Genomic DNA, 18,738 nt, shown 5'->3' on the forward strand with positions numbered 1-18,738 from the left:
AATTCTCACACAAGCCTGGTGGCAAAACACCATTATTCAAATTTGGGAACCCCAAACTCCCTGTTGAAATATTTAGTATTTGTAACTATTTTCTTTGTTTTGGAAAGTATATGGACTTAGTGGAAAGAAATGGGCAGGTCTGTTATGAGGTTGTGGAAACACTTGCCTCACTCTTTCTGGAAAATGCACAATAATAGCTGAGGAAATGTGGAAAATATTAATGGGGAGAGAATTGTAGCTAATTATTTCACCACTCAAGCACATCTTTGTAGGGCAGCAATATCTTAATAATGAAGATTGTTTTGCCGGGTGACTTGGGTTTTTAATTTGCCCTACAGCTCCAGCAGTTAGAACAGTAATTTAGCTATCTTCTTGCCAAATGTTTTTTGCCTTATTTTTCCTCTGATAATCAGAACTTCTTTTCTTTTTGTTAAGGGTTGTTTACTGACACTGCAGGCTTATAGGGCCTGCAAACTAAATTATTATTATTATTATTAATAATAATAGAATGTAGAAAGCTTTGTAAAAGTGGCATATATTTTGGCTCTAAAGCAAAGCAAATACCACCAAAGTCTAGTATAGTTCCTGTTTCTTCATATACACTGCTTTTACTTCTCCATTTTCCAGTCTTCCTCAATAACTTAAACCATTCACCCACATTTCCCTTATTCTGGTGTTCATTTGGAACAGCAGCACAACTCTGTTGTTTTACTTCTTCTTTTTGTTGCCTTGATCCATGCTTATTGCCTTCATGGCATACAGAGTATCTTTTTTTAGACATCAAAGGAGGAGATATGCCATAAAATTGCCCTTATTTCCACAGGAGTAAAATACAACGTACAAGGCAATTTTTTCCTTTCTCCCTATACAGCGGTTATTGTGATGTATATTTTAAAATACCATTAAATATATATGAGAAGAAGCGGGCATGCTGACATCTAATACAAACACTATTTGTTTTACTCTTAAGGTTTGTAAATCTCACCAATAGCCCTGACTGCTTTCTCCTGTTTATATGGTTCCTGCGCAACTTCATCTCGGGTCTTGGCCGTAAGCAGTGACTAATTTTAAAAGTAAGAGGTGTCAAGGTTTAAATCTGCCTGGAAGTCAGGCACGCATCCTTCCTACTCACCCACAATATGTGCTTCTACAGTAGTCAAATCTTAAATTAAAAATTTCTCATATCTTGGCAGGGAAGAACCTCAAATAAGTCCTAAGGTAGCCAAATGCTACAGGGCAGAGGTCCTGCACCTTTGACACTATATCATAGCTGTCAACTTTTCCCTTTTCTTGCGAGGAATCCTATTCAGAATAAGGGAATTTCCCTTACAAAAGGGAAAAGTTGGCAGCTATGCACTACATTGCTACATGATACAGCACAATCAGATGTCTTCACTTGCCCCAGCTGCAACTAAACATAGAATCATAGAATCATAGAGTTGGAAGAGACCACAAGGGTCATCGAGTCCAACCCCCTGCCAAGCAGGAAACACCATCAGAGCACTCCTGACATATGGTTGTCAAGCCTCTGCTTAAAGACCTCCAAAGAAGGAGACTCCACCACACTCCTTGGCAGCAAATTCCATTGTCGAACAGCTCTTACTGTCAGGAAGTTCTTCCTAATGTTTAGGTGGAATCTTCTTTCTTGTAGTTTGGATCCATTGCTCCGTGTCCGTTTCTCTGGAGCAGCAGAAAACAACCTTTCTCCCTCCTCTATGTGACATCCTTTTATATATTTGAACATGGCTATCATATCACCCGTTAACCTCCTCTTCTCCAGGCTAAACATGCCCAGCTCCCTTAGCCGTTCCTCGTAAGGCATCGTTTCCAGGCCTTTGACCATTTTGGTTGCCCTCCTCTGGACACGTTCCAGTTTGTCAGTGTCCTTCTTGAACTGTGGTGCCCAGAACTGGACACAGTACTCCAGGTGAGGTCTGACCAGAGCAGAATACAGTGGCACTATTACATATCTCTCCCATATCAGTCTCTACAGCTACAACAGGCACTGTAACCTTCCAACAATTTGACTTAACTCCTAAAGAACACACTCCTTCCTTGTCTCCTGAAACAGGTGGATGCCAGCATTACTATTATATGTGCAGAAGCTTAACCCTCTTTTGCACCTAGCTAGCAAAGCCAGTCTCTGTCATTTCAGACCTCGATTATCTACTGTTAGTTGGAGAAGACAGCACTGGGCAGTATAAGCTAATGGGCTGATGCACTATGGCAGGTTAATAAGAGCCCTTTGGATTGCATCAAAGAATATCTGTGCCATCATCAGGTTCCCATAGCTGTCAACCAAATGCTTATGGGGAAATCTCATATGAACTTAACAATGAATGAAACATATCCCTATGTTTTGAACCTGTTGTTTGTTCAACAGGTTCAAAACATTCACAGACAAATGTGTTTTCCCCAGCAGTCACTTTATCTTTTTTAGGGTGTGTGAGAGAGAAGGGGTGTTTTAGAAGTACAGTGGTACCTCAAGTTACAGACACTTCAGGTTACAGATGCTTCATGTTACAGACTCCGCTAACCCAGAAATAGTACCTCGGGTTAAGAACTTTGCTTCAGGATGAGAACAGAAATCGCGCAGCAGCGGCATGGCAGCAGCAGGAGGACCCATTGGCTAAATTGGTGCTTCAGGTTAAGAACAGTTTCAGGTTAAGAACAGACCTCCAGAACGAATTAAGTTCTTAACCTGAGGTACCACTGTATGTAGTGAGAATCACCAGAAAGTCAATATCATGTAGTGTCACGACTCATGGGCTAACTGCCTAGTGAAATCAGGGACGCGGAAAGCTTCTTTCAGTTCTTTTGTTTAAATCAACAGAATACATAGACCGACCATGAATTATGCTCCCTCAGACATTGCTCAGAGTCTCCGCTGCCCCCCCTTGCAGTACTTTCTAACTTCCAAACCCCTTCTTACTGCCTACGATGGCCGGCAAATGAATCTTTCTGTCTCTCTTTGGCTTTCTGCTCTAAGATACAAAGGAAGCGCCTGGTTCTCAGGGAAGGAGGAGGTCCTACCAGGCTTTCAAGTGACGTAGTGTCCACGGTCTGCTGTACTGTTTCTCCCATGTCTGAGTCCTGTCTCTGTTCAGGACTAGAGCACCTGCTAGCTTGCTGTTGTTCCTCATCCTCCAATATTTCCAAGCTCTTTGCTTCTTCTTCTGGGGTGTGTCCTGTTCACCACCACCACCACGAACCTGGGTCCATACTATCACCATCTTCCTCACATCCAGAAGCCTTTTGGGGTAAAGGTCTCCCACACTCCTCCTCATCTGCCCAGTCCCTGACATGTAGTGGTTCAAATGACCCCATATCTATGAACCAGTCACTATCTCCCAGCCTATAGTGGAGGACTATGCCTTGAACTCCTCAGAAGAAGGTATGGTGGCCTGGTATAAAAGAGGACAGGGTTCCTGCATCTTTAATAGATGCATGGTAATTTATACTTCATGAAAGTCCTTCTTCTACACAAAGGTGTAGGATCATTAGCTTCTTTTGCATCTGGCAAAACAGTTACCATCACAAACAGTGGTTACTCCATCCATGACATGTTAGCCTTTATCTCCTCCAAATGTCATCTAGTGTAATGGCAGCCCTGTTTTTGTGATTGCCTTGAATACATCTCTAGGGGATTGTCTTGCATTCTGACACAGTTTCAGGTGGCTTCTAAAGAGCCCTACAGTACAACTGACAACTAATAGGCTCTCCCTCATCTGAAAACACAATGAATGCCAGGCTCCCTTTTAACTGCTTCAGGTTTTAGCAGAAGTGCAATTATTTGTTTTTATTCCATGCCTCCCTAACTGCAGATTCTTAAATGAGAAACCAATACGTACTCTGCCTTACATATCAGCTGCAGAGGATTAAACAGAGTTGCACACAAGACCGGCTTCAAATGATTTGGAACTTCAAGCAAAACCAATGTTTCAATTACAGAGGGAATAAAGGGAATTTGGCCCCTTATTTTCTGCACTGGTCCCCTAGGTTACTATGTTTAGAAAGCAATGGAGACATGATTTGGCAAAAATTGGGGTTGGAAGCTTGTAGGGGGCTCCCCAACCTTTCCCTGCATGAATCAAGAATTAGGCAAAATATTAACATGGCATTCTCCACCCAGTGAATGATATTGGAGCTATAGACCCTATTAGTAGGTACTTTGCTACTACACTGCCCTGTGCAGTTATTGGTTCCCAAAAGGATTTCCTGCATTTGTCCGAAGTTCCATCACCACATCAGTCACCTCCCTTGCTCTTTTCTCCCAGAGAAGCTCTGCTCAGATTGTGTGCATAATATTACAGGCAAAGTCAGGCAATTAGGCATGAATTATGCTTCTTTTGTATAATATCCATAACTTTTACTGGCCTACCAGGGCCAATAAAGCAACAAACTTCTAGGATGTTGTAAAGCAGTAGCTTTCAGAGTATGTTCTGGGGAACTCTCAGGTTCATTGCAGGTATATAATGACTTTTTGTGTGTGTGCTAAGATGATCAACAAGGGTGGGCAAGCTTCTCTGAGAGCAGCTTGCCTGCCATTATTTTATTTTACTTTGTTTTATGAAAATATTTGCACTCCAGGGAAAATATGTGCAGCTCCAGGGAAACTTTGGATGAAGAGAAGAAGAGGAAGAGTTTGGATTTGATATCCTGCTTTATCACTACCCAAAGGAGTCTCAAAGTGGCTAACATTCTCCTTTCCCTTCCTCCCCCACAACAAACACTCTGTGAGGTTAGTGGGGCTGAGAGACTGGCCCAAGGTCACCCAGCAGCTGCATGTGGAGGAGCGGAGACGTGAACCTGGTTCCCCAGATTACGAGACTACCGCTCTTAACCAGTACACCACACTGGCTCTCCACTTAGAACACACTGGATGTGTTCTAAGGTGTGCTTTCAACTGAAGCAACACAATGATAGTACAACAGGCTGTGCTGAGTGGAATGAGTGCTCACCAAAGAATGTTCCAGAATCCTTTGCAATGTGCATGTAGTCGCTCGGGTATGGGAAGGCTCTTAAGCAGGTGAATTGATGGGGAAAGGGCTCCTGGAAAGTAGACAGGAGGCAAACCCTGCCAAAATGTATTGTTTTCCTTCACTATGCCAACAATCTGTATAATATTCTGCATTATCCTGTTATCACATACTGCCACTCAGACATTTACACACAAGCTTTGAAATGGGCTCTTCACCCACATCCCTGAAATCTCAGGGGTCTCTTTGGGAACACACAGTACTCTAAAAACCTGTTGAAGTGGTAATGTACCTTCAGTACCACTGTATGTTTAGAAAGAAATGCCAATAGTTTGTGGGTACAAGGAGAAAACTATAATATAGAAACGAAAATTCTCAAGATCCAAGTTTGGGGCAAGCACCCTCAGGTGAAAGAACCCCAGCACAGATTTAAAATCATAAAATATGCAGCAAAGTAAAGCATGAAAATATAGGCTGTTAGATCTTTAAAATATGCCCTTGTGAGTTCCAAAACTCCACCTAGCATAGGAAAAGATTGCACATTTGGCCAGCTAAAAATCGGTTTACTTACAAATTCTTCAAAGATCAGGTTCATATTGCTTTTCCATACATCAGTAAGAAAAGTTGCACAGGCAGTAAAACATGGATTAGTTCAAAAGTGATGAAAGTTTCTAAATTATTGGTATGGGAACAGAATAATGGCTTGATAGAGCCATGTGGCTAAGCTGGAGCAACAACTTGAAATTTCTTCACACCTGAGTTCATCAGGTAAACTGCAATACAGCAATAGGCTCGATAACCTTCTTCCCAAGGTGAGGTGGAGTGACCTAGGCTAAGCCTAGCAGGACAGCTCACTTTATGGTCTTAACCCCTTCAAGTGTTATTAGACTTAAGCATGTTAGGTATGTGAGACAGCTTGTCCTACGAAATTTTGTTGCAGATGAGGGCCACACTTTGTATCTCCTTGATACATGGGATTCGGCTGCTGAGATAGGACAGGAGAAGAATAAAAAAAGATAGGAAATGCTTGCCTATTTCTGGCCTAAAAGATCATAAAATTGTAGTGGTTGTGACTCGTACAGCATTCTTAATTAGGGGTGGAAGGATCTGTCAGTTTGAACTCTCTCAGTTTCTCATTTTTCCTATCTTAAATTCAGTTATCCACATTTCTGTAGCTGTTTGCCATTTAAGTGCGGATTTCTCCTAATAAACACAGTTTTATGAAGGGTTGTTTTGTGTGCTAATGCACATGTTTTTTCAAGCTGGCTTCCCTAATGCAATGCCCTTTATATGCCAATTTCACTAATGTATGTATTTTATACACATTGCCCCCTAACACATATATCTTTGTTAATGTTGGTTTATGGGACAACTGCATTGCAAAATTCAGGTAAGTGTGTTCCGGTTCTCATACTTTTCCAGAAGTTGTGAGTTTGATAGATTTGACTTTAAATGTGGACCAAATTGAATTCCCCCCTACCTCTACTCTTAATGGGCCACTTAGGATTAACTTAGCAGGAAGTTGTGGTAAGCAGACCAGGGTCATGCAAAACCCGCTGCCTACAAAAGCCTGTCTCAGCTCTAATGCCTGTCAGATGCCCCATGCAGTGGCGTAGCGTGGGTTGTCAGCACCCGGGGCAAGGCAAGTAATTTGTGCCCCCCCCCCGCTGCACTGTCCCTCCCCCAGATAATCCCTCGCTCTCTCTCCGCACCGCACCGCACGCCTGGCACCCTCCTCTCCACAGTGGGCGGTGACCCGGCGGCTCGGATCGGATTCGCACAGCCAGCACTGCAGTGAGAGAGAGTGAGTGAGCCAGGTAGGGGCAGAGAGCTGCGAGTGCGAGCGCCCCCCCCATGTTGCGCCCGGTGCGGCCGGCCCCCCCTGCACCCCCCACGCTACGCCACTGGCCCTATGCAAAATTTGTGAACTGACCATACAAAACAGATGTATATGTGCTGGCTAGGACTAGGTACTACACAAAAGAAAGCCTCATGTACAGATGTTGAGCAGAGCAAGTGAGTCACGGTTAGAGCCATAAAGCCACAAACAGTGTCAAGACCACCCCAATCACTTGCCCCCGAGAGCATTTTTGGGAAGGATTTCCCCTCAGAAGTGCTTGTCCATGTTGTCAAGTCTAATGCCTTTTTTAAGGTGGTGCTGGTGGTAGGGTAAGTGAGGAGCCTCAACTTTACTTTTATGAAATGTGGAGGTCTCTCAGCCCATCGGTTGCATAGGGCAATTCCAAGTTCCCAGTTGGCACTGAATTGCAATGCAAGGTGGCCAGGGTAATAAAAATCTTGTGTCTGGCTGATTTACAGGCTGCAGACATGACTGCCTCTTGTTTCCAGGAAGAGGGCTGAACATACAAATTGGGACTGGGTGAGCGAGGCTTGAAGCACAGAGGCGCTTTCTTCTGTAAGGAGAGTCCTTGTCAGAGTTCTCCTCTCTGTGCCCTCCTCCTCCATTCACTTGCAAATCACTGTGTTTGGCACATCCAAATTTCACCCTCCCTCTCCAAACACTCGCATCTCGCCTCCACACCTTCCTGACTCGTTCCCAAAGCCTCCTCACATTGAGCACTGACTGCAGCCTCATCAGCAGCAATCTGCTCTCCATGTGTGAGGGACGTTTCTTATTAATCAGGGGGTGCTGAACGGAAACCAATCAGATAGAGGGTACCTTTGGCTTCGGTTTCCAAGCTGCCTAAGTTAAAAGTGATGCAGAGGGAGAGAAAGCCCTGAGTACAGAGAGAGATCACTGGAGCTAACTGCTAACGCGCAGCAGAGACGAAGAAGGCACCAGAGAGGCTGCGGACCAGCACAGCACTAAGCAAAGCTGCCGTCACTTTCACTGGAGAGAGAAAGGTGAGTTGTTTTGCTTCTATGATCTCTGGATTCACAAACATGCTTTCACTGCAAGGGAGATTCGAGGCTATGCTTATAAATATAATGCTTGATTTCACCTTTCTCTTTTGGGGGGAGTAGGGGGGCAGGAGAGAAATAAAGATATATGAGTGAGAGCTTCGAAGTAGATGGCAAACAGATACGTTGCTGAAAGTTGAAGTCAAAGGTGTGTTTCTATTCTCCTCCCCCCATATGCTCGGGGTTCATTTGAATAGTAAGTTTGCAAACAGGAAGGCTGCTGTATTCAGAGTAGTTCTGCACAGCAGGGTACCCCCCCCCCGCCCCCGCTTTCAATTAATTCACACACTTTATTTCTTACATTCAGTATTTCTACATCAGAAACATTTGCTCTCCTCTTCAGGGAAGGAGCATTAAATCCCCATTCAGTGAAGCCTGTGTTGTTTTTTTATCCCCTCTCCATTTTAAAAAGATCTGTGCAGAACTCAGGAAAAATGGATAGACAGTGAGTGGGTTGAAATCATTAATTTGTACAGCAGATGAATGCATTTCAAAGGGCAAAAAAGGAAAATCAGTATTTCGCGCAATGTTGGAAGCAAAGAGGTGAAACTGACACACAGCTGATTTGCCTGCGAGGATTCTCATCTTGGTCACATAACCGAAAAGGCAAAATGCCTCTTATCAGCTTGAGTTGCATTGTTGATCAGGGTTGAAGCTTTCAAGCATCACAGAGCTCTTCTGCAGCCTTTCTGAGCACAGATAGGGATATGTGCATTAAAGGTAAAGCCACAAAAGCTGGTGTGGGTGGAATGCCCAGCCACAGTTCTCCAGCAAACTCCAACCTCATCCTTTTTTTTCTGAACTGCAAAACAATTGAAAAGAATCAAGGATGCATGGGGACAATCTTAGTCATCTGAAAAGGCAATTAGTTGACCATTCTCCCACCACCAGTTTTCATTTTCCTTTCCTTTTTTTTCTTTTCAATTACACATGCAAGAAACTACATGATGGCATCTCTCCAATTTCACAAAACATCCAGGTCTTGGGCAAAGAATGATGGATGTGAACTGTAAAGGAAATCAATATCCTTTGCAATTGTATGGGCAGTCTGTGTACTGTAGTCATTCATCCCCTGGCAGGCAGTTTTAAATAATGGCTCAGGATAGAATTGAACAAGGGACTGGGTTGGGATAATTTTCATTTGTGCCAGCAAAGTTTGGACAACAAGGGAAGGACCAGACTGCTGATGAAGTTGAGGAATGGGCTAAGATCACATCCTAAAGCTTTTTTTGCGCAGGATACAGGAATTTCAGGTCTTCATAACAGAACTTGGGCGGGGGAGGAGGAGCATAATTTATGCTGAAAGTTTGTATACCTTTCTTCATTTAGGCTCAAGATTCTAATAATATTTGCTAATTATTATTGACTGGCAAGGATGGCAGATTTTGTGAGATGTGTTTGTGGAAGGGGGTTACGGGTTTGTGTTGTTGCTGCTCTTGTTTTTATTATGTATTTTGTGTTCTTGTTTTGTATTTTGGTGCTGTGAACCACCCCAAGATCTCCAGATGAGGGGTGGTATACAAGTCCAATAAATAAATTTTGCAACTTTCTAAAACCTAAGCTAGTAAGATTATTAAGTATTCATGTAAATACAAATCTAACACATCACTTCCCAAGCCCACAGCTTCCACAGCTATGGCAAGATCTGCAAGTGTAGATCAGATGTGCATCTGAATATGGATGGTCTATATACACACTGCATTACTTTCAATTGGGTTCACATACTAAGGTATATTCTGATCCTCAGATGAAAGATGATGGCCATTCCACTGAATGATTTCCTCATGATTTCTAGTGGTGATTCCTAAAGCAAATCACTTTCTCAGGATGTGGATGATATCCTACAGAAAGTTTTCTTTTCGTGGGTTGGGGGTTGGGAGGATATCCCACCTCTTAAATGAGGAATTTTGTAATGATTTTGGGAAATACACCTGTAGAGGTATGCACTGGGTTCATATTGCAATTGACAACCAACCAATGTGGATTCAAGGATGAGATTGGTTACTGCTAAGTTTTGTTACGAATAATCTGAAACTTTATATAGAAGTATGCATGCCATTTAGTCAGATGGCCATAATAACAGCAGCAAATTAATCAAGGCTAGAATAGAATAAGCAGTCTTAATTTTAAAGAAGGTAGAATACATTAGTACAATGTGGCAACAGTATACAGAAAACCAGGTGTTGATGTTTTCCCCCTTCTCCCCTAGATATGTCTGCAGCAAGGTAGTAAATCTGAATTTAGCCAAAAGTGACAAAAGAGAGTCTGTAGAATTGTTTTATGTTAGCAAGAAGAGATGGTAGCCTGCACAAATTTAAGGAGGAGATAAAAGCAGAATAAATCCTCCATAGTTCTCATTTTAAGCCATATTTTCAAGGCAGAAAGTATGTATATTTCTTGCCTGCTTCATTGAACAATAAAATGCCAATGATTTCAGGATAACAGCTGGGTTACAGGGATTTGGATGCCCTCATCAGACTAAGTTTCCAAAAGCAATGTAACATACTTAATTGGTTACTCAGGGAGGTGAGGAGGCAGAAATACAGGAGTAAATTAGATCAGTTTGTGGGTGAGAGAGAAAGAAATTTAACATCATCTGGCATAGGAATGAGGAGTACACATCACTCATCCACCTAGTAGCTTGGTACGGAAAGCTATTCAGTTGCATCATGTATACCTGTACTCCGTAATAATGTCTAGGGATGAATGGATCTGTCAATTTCAGATTCTTTCAGTTTCTCATTTTGAGTTCAGCTCCCTGCATTTTTGTGTCAGTTAAAAACAACAAAGTTCTCATGAAAAGGCATCAGCATGTTTTTGTGTACTTCTGCCAAGAGACACATTTTTGCAAGCAATTTTGCCCAATTTGCATCTTTGAATGTTAGTTCTACTAATATATGCATTTCTGTGCACTCTTCTCCCCAATATGCACACATTTTTCTACACTTCTTTAGAGTGGAGATCACAAAATCTGGAGTAACTATTGAAGGTCAGCTGCATTTTTAGTTCACATACTGTTTTGAGAAGTGCAAATTCACATTGATACTGAACCAAGCTGAAGCCAAGACAGAGTACTGACTATTCTATATTTAACAAATCCGTGGCAGATACCTGCCCAAAATTCTCCAAAAGAGATCCCACCATATCTCATTTTAGCATATTCTAAGTCATATTTGAAAGTACCCCATTTGCTATGTAATATCATTATCATTTAAAATATTGTACTTTATGCCAGACAGTGAAACTTTGTGTTGAAAGTGGGCTGCATCCCTTGAAACACACCAGATTGTTACCTTGGCCAGCCCATCCAGTTCATACAAAGATAGCTTTGTGGTCACAAATGCTAATATTGCTATGAACTCAGGACGGAATTGATGGCGAGTATAATAAAATGAGATTCACCAACATTAATCAAAGCAATTAAGATCCGCTAGTCATGCTTCTTGATTCTCAGATTCTGCCAGATAAGAAGATTAATTAATTCATGAACATTAGATGCTTCTATATTGCAAATTTACCACCATTTTAGTGGTGAGCTATATCTGCCATAGAATTGTCTGTCATTCTTCTCACTCCTTTTCTGGATTTTTCAGAAAGCTTGATGGCGGAGATCACTTATTAGTATTCTGTGTCCTCCCACTTTTGAACTGACTTAAATGAAATAATTGAGTAATATATAAGCATTTAAATCATTTTGCGTACGTTGGGTTGTTTCCAGTGCTAGTCATACACAGAACAGTACCACTGAAATTAATGAGCATGATTAACATAGGTTAACATAAGTCCAATAAGTAGAACTTAGTTGGGTACAATCCATTGTTGGTAAGCTTTCAGACAACCTCTGTCAGGTTGCTTAGGACTATTCTCACATCATAGGCAGATAACCTGAAGGCAGGGGTAGCCAACACTATACCATCAATATATTGTTGGACTACATATTCCATCATTCCTGACCATCAGCTGTGCTGGCTGGAGATGGTTGGAGTTGTACTGCAGTAGTATCTTGAAGGAATCAGATTACCTATGCCTGTCCTAAGACAATCTAAGGAAATCACAGCTGAAAAGAAAATTAACCCTGAGATTTCCTGGGTCATATCACACATTGCTATTGTTAGTTACCACACTTCAATAAACCAATAATTTCCTTTGTGGAGGGTGTAGGAAATGAGTAACTAATGCAAATCATATTACCTTTTAAGCTTTTCTACAAGTAACTTGCTATGGCATGGCCCATAACAAATTTGCTACTGACATACTAAAACATTTGCTTTCATTGGTACTTAGCCCATTATTTCATGTTCTTATTTCTTTCTGATGATTCCCCCAACCCCCATAAGTGGTCTTATGCACTGGCAACATCTCAGTGGAAGGGAAAACATGGTTAGAGACATACACAAAAGGCAGAATATCAGAATTATCCCAGAGCATGCAGGGGTGGGAGGACCTGGAGCTAACAGAAAATCAAGCTCTAATAAGCATAGAGGGGGATGCAATGCTACCGTCCTGACATTTATGAAAATGTGCACAGAGGAAGAAACACAGAAGGGAGAACTGCAGAGATGAACTAGTGAAATCCACATGCGGGGTTTTTCTACCTATTCAAGAGCTTCTTTTGAAGTTATGTGACTTACAGCAGGTGCTTGGTGTAAATGCTGCCTAGAGATACACAAATATTTGATCATGAATAATGATATCTGGTGCTCGCAAGTCATTTTTAGGAGACTAATGTTCAGATTCTTGCAAAAGGGGAATAGAAAAGGAAGCAAGGGGAAATGACTCATAAATTTGAACAGACGGAACACTGGAATAATCAGTGGTTTAACAACATGTCAGCTTATGCTTCCACTTTTAAAACAAATACCAATTTGAGAGCAAAATTGTGCTGTCTCATTGGATCTTTAAGATCTTTCCCTCTCCATGAAGTGGAAAATTCTAGGCAGCTTTTTACAGGATGCATCCAAACAGGATCCATCCAAACAGGCACAGGGCACATCTATACCACAGCCTTAAAGTGCTTTAATAGACATTATTTCACCAAAGGGAATGTTGGGAAAGGTGAGTGGAGCTAAGGATCTTCAACAGAAATCTCAACACCCCTGTCAAACCACTTGCCAGTTAATTATCCTCAAGCAAATGTAGGTTTGTTCTTAAGGCGACTTTTCTAATATCCTACCCATGTGGAGGAAGTGCTGCAGAGATGCAAAAGCAAGCCTGGAGGGTAATACCCAACACGTGACAATATCAATTCTATATCAGTTCTGCTTCTCCCCAGAAAACCCGAAGTTACTCCAAGTGACAACACCAAAGACAGGCTAATGGCAGATACATAGGGCGGAATTCAATGAAGTCCCTAAGTGGGGTAGGTGTGCAAGAAATGAGGTATGAATGTGCAATGGGACTTCCCCCTCTCTCTCCCCCACCATGTGCCCCTCACATGTTCTGGTGGTGTGACCAGCCCTCCTGAGCAGATTTTGGGAGTGTGTGGGGAGGCGAGGGAGGAAGTCCTGTTTTCTGGGTGGCCCTCGCTCCACACAACTTAGTTGAATTCTGTCCTTAAGGTTTTTTCTTCTTGAAAGCTGTGTGTGTGAGAGAGTGTGTGCATATGCATGCAGTCCTCTTCTTCTCTGTCAGACACACACAGAGAGAGAAGCAAGCAGGTGCTAATAGCTACATGGCAAATTAGTTGTCAGGATGCTGTCAGCAGCCCCCGGCTGGTTGCCCAGGAAAGTATAAAGACAAGGAAAAGTTTCTTTCAGTCCTTTTTTTGTTTCATACTTTACAGAGAGAGGCTATAGAACCCAGCCTCTTGGATAATGGTGTTGTCCCAAGTGAATTGCCACCCCCTTTCTCCCCCACTTCCTCATTCGCCATTATCATCATCTCCTCTACATGTGCTGCTACCTGCCCTCTGTCTTTGAGCTCTTTGCTCTCCTACCTTTAAGGCTTGCCAGGTTCTGGGAGATGGAGGGTCTGGAATGCTTTCTAGTGACAACGTGTCAGCCAGCTGCTGCTCCGGCTCTGCTTGCTCCTCCTCTCCCATTATTTCTCAACTTTTTCCCTCGTCTGCCTCTGAGCTTTGACCTCCCACTGTTGCAAGTTTATACTATCTTCCACTTCCTCCTCCCTGGAAGAGTCAGGATGGGAAGGTGGTCTCCATCATTCCTCCTTCTCTGGCCAGCCCCTGACAATAGTTGATCAGCCAAAGAGCCTATACTCATGTGCCACATTGACTGCCTGTGACTAAGCCACATGAATGTGACAGCTTGGTACAGGGCTGCATCACTACCACACAGCTTCCACTGTCATATTTCATTCATCTTTCAGGAATGGCCTCATAAATGGATTGATTTAAGGACCTCTGAAGACCAAAACAATGTTAGCTCAAGACAGAGACAAGAATTTGACGAGATTGCAGTTGAGCCGTAGTAAACAAAGTGGAGGCATTCTGTTAAATGAAAAGCTTGGGTCAAAAATACATACTTTTTAAAATATGTGTTCAGTGCCAAGAATTAACAACTAACTGACCATCTAGCCATTTAAACAGCAACAATTTTTAAATATGCTTTGATTTGCTTTGGTCATATATTCCAGCTACCACTAGACTTGTCAGAACCATTGGGAGGCCTTCAGAGAAATCAGTAAAGGTCCTGATATCCTCTTCAGGGAAATAAGCAATTCAGCACAGTTGCCAAGGGTATAGAAGTTCTTGCCTGCTGGATAGTGTATTCTGTGCTTCTGCCTTTTGGGTGGGAAGTTCACAGGCAGCACACAACAGCAACCCTTTTTACCCACCAGTATGCTGCCTGTAAATATGAAGGTTCTGTTTAGCTATTAGTTATTGCTGTGACAGAAGTTACTCATTTTTTTGTTAATCAATCTCCATGAATTAATGGGGGGGGGGGAATTACATTCAAAAATTATCCAAGAAGAGGAGACGATTTTTTTTTTTAAAATGAAATTATCATGGGATGGGTGAAAGGGTTTGCCATCCCAACCTTACTTTTGTGCTGGGTGGTTGGCACTTGTGAGTGTCCTTTCTTTCATTCTACAAATTGTCTCATCAGTGGTCTGAAAAGTGCAGACTTCCTGGGTACCTTTGCTTTAATCAAAGTCCAGGGGCCTTGATTAAATATACTGAGGCAACTCACCCCACAGTGTGTGTCTGTGTTTAGATTAGTAAGCGTGAGCAGCCAGGGAGGCTGCAGAGTGTTTGAGGGATGTTTAATGGAAAGAAAAAACATGCATGCCATATTCAGCTACCATCCCACATCGAACAAAATTCTGTTGGATCTTAATGCCCCTGAGAACGAGGCATTAAGCAGAAGCCTGTTTTGCAAGGGAAGGAAACTGAAAGGCAAATGTTGGCACAGCACTCTCAGCTATCAAGACTAATAGCATTCCTCATTCAGAAATACTTTCAGTGAACATGTGAGAACATTAAAGTTTGAAGCAGCTCAAAGAAAAGAGTAGGAGAAACAAATGAACAAGGTAAGCCTTTAAGACTCCAACCATTTGCTATTTGTTTGTTTATTTAGTTTTAAAAAACTCACGAGAAACCAGATGCCGTCGTTATATTATTAGCATTAGTATCATCACCACCATCAACAACTTTGAGAGTCACCTACGCAACACAAGGCACTGGATGACTTCAGATTCAAAGCTATAATTAATATAGGTTTGTTTACATGTTCAGATTATGATGGTGAGTACTATTGTCATTATTGTTAACAACATTTATGATTCACCTACACATGGCAAATCTCTAGGCAACTCAACATTAAAAATTATGGACAACATAGGTTTGCTTACATGCTCAAAAGAGAAATCTATGGATTGATTTCTCCTGAGTCTGGCCATTGATCCATCTACAGTATTTACTCTGTTTAACAGGTACTTCCCAGAGATCTCAAGCTGAGATCTTTCCCTGAGATGCCTTTAATTAGAAATGTCAGGAATTGAGAATGAGCCCTACAACCAAGCTACTGGTCCAATGTTTCCAACACTCACAAGGCCTTCAGAAGTGATATAAAACATGTGCATTTTGGAGTGTTAAGACCAATTATTGAGGATCCCCTTTAACATGAAATTCGCAGTTTTGAGAGCAGGGCTGTTCCCTGTGGGAATCATTTATATTCTTCCTATTTGTCGCCATTGTTTCCCATACTGCTCAAAGACATGAGCCTCTAAGACACATTTCAACTTGAACACCCTTCCATGTGGGGGGAATATGCCCTTCAGGAACTACCGACGACCCTAGTATTTAGGGAAACTCTTTCATCTGCAGCCCCTGGCTAATTTCAGTAGAGTGGAGCTGGCTCAGGAACTAAAAGAATTGCCAAATGAATGGGAGCACAGCGTGTATAAGCTAGGGTCCAAATAGTGGAGCATTTCTGTAAGGTTCCCAGGAATGGCAGACTGATCTGAGATTTGGGAACTTAACAACAATAAAAAGGAGTTCAATAAGAGAAAATAACGCATGACTTTACAGTCAAGTTACTGTAGTCTGTTCAAGAGGAGAAGGGGGGAACTACTCATATTCAAGGGCACCTAAATAAGAGAGAAGGCAGAGTGAAGGGAAAGGAGAAACAGTGGAGAGCAGTGAACAACAACAACAACAACAACAACAACAACAACAACCCAAGAATGATGAAAGAAGGCATGAGAGATATACTTACTTAGCTTTAGTTTGCTAAAATGAAAGAAGGGGGAGGAGAGAAATAGAACAATGGTACTATTGTACTATTGTATAGTACTAAATGTACTGTTGTACCCTGGTATAATGGGTCAGTGTGTCTGGCTATTAACCAGAGGTTGGTGGTTCGAGTTGTGAGCAGGGTTCCTGCATTGCAAGGGTAAACAAGATGTCCCTCAGAGCCCCTTCCAACTTGACAATTCTATGAATCTACGAAATCTTCAATGGTAGATTGAACCAGAGTGAGAGAATAGGCATCCCGGGCCATGGTAGGACATCCACCAGGCACCGATAGAGGGACTTAGGAGTATAAAATATTCTAAGGCCACAGTAGAGCTTCTGCTGGGCAGGAACATACAATATGCAAAGACAAGCCAGCAGCCGAGAGACAGAGTGGTGAGCAACGTAGACAAGACATTAAAAAGAAGCAATTTTTTATTTTATTTTTAGAAAACCAAAAACAATTTTTTTCCTCTTTTTTTAAGAATTAAAAGAAAGATGCCTGCTGTTCAGGAATACAAATTGAGTGGTGAAACCAGTTAGAGGTTTATGTGAAAACCGGTGTAGTAAACATTGGATGAATGTTTTTGGTATTGTTTCTGGAGTGCACCAAATCCTTAGAACTGTCAGTGTTGATAGATCAAGGGACTGGAATTTATTTTTTCTGCTACTAAGAGTGCAATTTTTTTAACTCTTCAGCAAATGTTAAGGTGGGGAGTTAACTCTTCCCCCTTCAAAGTTTATAATTGACTGCCATGGAGTGGGGAATCGTTTGTTTCCTTTTTTCAGCTTCACTCTTTTGCATGCTTATCAGATTTCCTATAGAGGACATTGCCTGAGTCATCTGGGCCCAATTTTCCAAAACTAAACCTACAACGTATTTCCCAAATCAAATTCAACCTCTAGATTCTGAAGATGTGGTAAGCCTCCTGCAACACAGACTCACAGGAGCTATATTAGGGGTGGGGAAAACAAGGGAAGGCCATCAACATTGTCTCATTTCCTTCTCCCCACTCCTAAACATAGCTTCTAGTTTGGGGAGAAAGGACGTTCAGACCTAGTCACACCCACCGACCCAAACCTGTAGTTGCCATAAGGAGAGGAAGGGACATGCTAAGCCTCTTATGTGATCTCCTCAGCCAAGTCACACTAGCTGGTGGGCAGGTTTTCATCTGTGGTGACAGCACCCTAAAGTCATTGGTTCCCCCCAAAAAACAAGGAATGAAAACTTTTCACTCATTTGGGAGAAAGTAAAAAATAAAAAATAAAATGTTATGGACACCATGGGAGGGGACATAAGGGTAGCAATTCGACTAATTAGCTTAAACCCAATTAAATTAATGAACTTAACTAAATTAGGGCTGGGACGCGGGTGGCACTGTGGTCTAAACTACTGAGCCTCTTGGGTTTGCGGATCAGAAGGTCAGCGGTTCGAATCCCCACGGCAGGGTGAGCTCCCATTGTTCAGTCCCAGCTCCTGCCCACCTAGCAGTTAGAAAGTATGTCAAAGTGCAAGTAGATAAATAGGTACCTCTCCAGCGGGAAGGTGTTTCCATGTGCTGCTCTGGTTCGCCAGAAGCAGCTTAGTCATGCTGGCCGCATGACCCGGAAGCTGTCTGCAGACAAACGCTGGCTCCCTCGGCCTATAGAGCGAGACGAGCGCACAACCCCAGAGTCATCTGCAACTGAACCTAGCGGTCAGGGGTACCTTTACCTTTATGTTAGGGCTATTAATTTCAGTGGACCTAGTTGAGTACCACTTTAAATGTTCTTCCTTCCAACAGTCAGCCATCAATTGACACTGTTGTCTACTCCTTTTTACATAGTTTCATTCTGAGTTCTATTACTTTGTCGCATTACAATATTATGGAAACTTGGGAAAATAGGATGTTATGTTGGAACATTAAGATGTTATTGTATATCAAACCATCTTTGATGAGAGAAAAAGTCTAAATATCCTATTTATGATTAACAGGAAAAGCACTCCTCATTATGTATGCTACCAGACTTTCTGGCATTTCTATCGGTGATAAACAACAAATATGCATTTCTATTCATTTTGAAAATGGAAATCAATTGCACAGGTAACAAACCGCCAACAAGCCTGTGTTTCCTACTCATGAATAATGCATCTTGTCATTCCGT

General features: G+C 42.1%; 1 protein-coding gene across 2 annotated transcripts in view; it reads left to right on the forward strand.

The window, feature by feature from the left end:
• Nucleotides 1-7,424: 7,424 nt before the first annotated feature.
• Nucleotides 7,425-18,738, forward strand: part of LOC310681523 (cadherin-9-like) — a 137,906-nt gene continuing 126,592 nt past the window's right edge. The window contains exon 1 of one of the 2 annotated variants that reach the window (XM_083449426.1): nucleotides 7,425-7,844. The gene's annotated coding sequence lies outside the window, so the exon portion shown is untranslated. The remainder of the gene's footprint in view (nucleotides 7,845-18,738) is intronic. The other variant, XM_083449425.1, reaches the window with a different exon arrangement.

This window comes from Podarcis tiliguerta (assembly GCF_965153285.1).
Source record: "Podarcis tiliguerta genome assembly, chromosome: 7".
NCBI lineage: Eukaryota > Metazoa > Chordata > Lepidosauria > Squamata > Lacertidae > Podarcis > Podarcis tiliguerta.